The sequence below is a fragment of the Herpailurus yagouaroundi genome, unplaced genomic scaffold (assembly GCF_014898765.1).
Source record: "Herpailurus yagouaroundi ecotype Mexico unplaced genomic scaffold, PumYag 182, whole genome shotgun sequence".
Taxonomy (NCBI): Eukaryota; Metazoa; Chordata; class Mammalia; order Carnivora; family Felidae; genus Herpailurus; species Herpailurus yagouaroundi.
Window position 1 is genome coordinate 40,667,158 of NW_024412413.1, and position 2,803 is coordinate 40,669,960.

Here is a 2,803-nt window from a genome sequence, read left to right on the forward strand (position 1 = left end):
ATCTCACTCCAGGAATAAAAGTCCCATGCTCAGAGCCTACTGGTTCCTCCGTCACTAGGGTTTTCTAAGGAATATGTGGTTTCCAAGCTTCCTTGTGCACCTATCACAAAACTGCCTTGTATGCATAGTTGGGCCCTAATTTTTAACAAACTTTACAAACACTTTATTACTGTATTATTAACTTATTTCTAGTCTTGGGAGGAATGGCAAAGGTAGGAGAGAGATAAAAAAATAACCAGTGCACTTGCTGATATGGGAAACAAAGGCAAACGAAAAATTAAATTCCCTGTCTACAGCCCATTGACAAGTCCTTGAAAGAGGCAGACTGACCTTCCTCTAGGAGCTCAGCTGCCTCGATGATGATGACACTTTGCTATGGGCAAAAGGGAATCTTAGCTTAACGTTATCCTGACCCTCCAGGATCCTGTAAATCTACTTTAACATATAAAAATTCCTTCAGAAACTTCCCTTATTTCTATCTGCACCCCCCCATCCCCTGCCAAGATATAGACTGGCAATCATATCCCAAGCTTATGGCCCACCAACATACATCTTAAGTGTCTCATGCCTGAGTTTTTACTAAACAAAAACAATAAACAAATTGTTTTCCTAACAATAGCTAGCCCCCTAAAGGTCCTGGAAACCTTGCTTCCAAAACTCCTTAGAGACTTACACTATGCCTAACCCCCTCCCAATCTGAAGGTATATAATCAGTCACTCACTGCAACCCCAGTGCAGCTTCTTCTGCCCATGGGTCCTTTCCCCAGGCTTTAATAAAATCACCTTGTTGCACCAAAGACATTTCCAGAATTCTTTCTTGACCATCAGATCCAGACCCCCACCACTCCAACACCACATCACTTGCAGTGCCCACAGGCCATTCTGAAGAAAATGTTCAGGTCCATTGCTGCTTTCTGCTGAAGGTAGTGGCATAGGCAAGTGGCATTCAGGAGTATAGCCTACAATGTTCCCATCCTTTTTTTTTTTTTTTTTTTAGAAAAATTTTTAATGTTTGTTTTTGAGAGAGACAGAGACAGAGATAGAGCTTGAGCATGGGAGGGGCAGAGAGAGAGAGGGAGACACAGAATCTGAAGCAGGCTCCAGGCTCCCAGCTGTCAGCACAGAGACAGACACAGGGCTCGAACTCACTAACTGCGAGATTAGGACCTGAGATGACCCACCCAGACACCCAACCGACCAAGCCACCCAGGCACCCCTACAATGCCCCCATCCTTAATATGAGAAATAAGAATGATGATTCATTTTCAGAAATACCAAATAAAAGCTGTGCTGTCTAGTAAATAGTAGGTTTACAACCTATTGGAAATATGTACGACACTTTCCACTCCCCCCAACAGTGGAGTCCCAAACCCTTAGACACTTCACTTCCTGGTTCTTTCCCTCTTCATTTTTTGGGCTTACTTTTGCGGGATTTGCAATGAGCATGCACCAAAGAACAAATGAAGGAGGGAATGAAAGTCTCTGTGTCATCTCAGGGAATGTACATTTGTTCCAGTCAGACTACTTTTTGCCTTACATGGGTTTAGGTGACCTCCAGATAGGGCTATAACCTCTGTAGTACTCAACCAATGAGGAATCCGGGGATGGACATGCACACTAGGAGATAAATTGTCTGTTGTAACTGCCCTGAGTGTGCCTGTCCATCGGACACTCACTCTTGCAAGAACATTAATTAAAGCCTTGTTTCACTGTGCTCTGGGTCCCAGTGTCCCTCCTTGATTGGGTTGGTGGGCTTATTTATTCCACTTAACTAAAGGTAACTGCCCGAAAAAGTTCCTTCATTTTCTGACCCACAGGATATCTGTAAGTATCTTCTAAGGGGACAGGAATCAATCTGAAATTTCTTCAGAATTATTTGGTATGAATATCCCTCACTGTCCTGTTGCCTACAGTGATGTTGGCTATGTCATTGACTACCAAACTATAGGATGGCCACTGGTCTATGCAGCAAAAAGCCCTGCCCCCAAAGCATTCCTTGAACCAGATGGTCAAGTTGCAGATCAACCAGATTATTCTTTAAGGATGAGGCCTACAGAGAGATTCTGATGATATTTGCAAAAGCTCTCAGAAAGTCAAAGCTATGAAAAATATAAGCCATAATGATGAATAATTTTAAAGTAACTATAGATCTCAGACATAGGCAGACATAGAACAACAAAAAAAAAAGTCATCAAAATCATAGAACAGTTGGCTCCTGTGTCACTTTGACATACCCCCATCACATTGTGTGTGTGTGGTAATACTGCCTTACTTTCTGGAATTACAAGATGCTCCAGCTCATATGTATTTATTGAGTTGTCCTAGAATCAGTCATGTCTCCCAAGAGCCCTCATAATCAAAATCTATGTACTAGTTGTGCTCACTGCTACGGAGATGATATTAATGTAACTTTGGCCAAAATTGTCCAAGGCTGACAAACTTGGCCTTATCAATGTAAAAGACCATTTACCACTCTTGCTACTCTACTAAAATCTAGTTCAACCACTAAACTTTTAATCCATCAGATCTATTTTATCCATTAGAACTCAGTTTATTCACTAAAGACAAATATAATGTGTAGACAAAGTACATGGCTCAGAGTGAAAGGTTGAAAATATCCTCACAACAATCTTCTGAGGAAAGACAACTACCATCCCAATTTGCCAATGAAGAAACAGCAACCCAGAGAATTCTAATGGCTTGTTCAAGTCACACAGATTAGATAGACCTAGGTTGGAGTCCTCTTTTTTCCTTTCTTTCTTTCTTTCTTTCTTTCTTTCTTTCTTTCTTTCTTTCTTTCTTT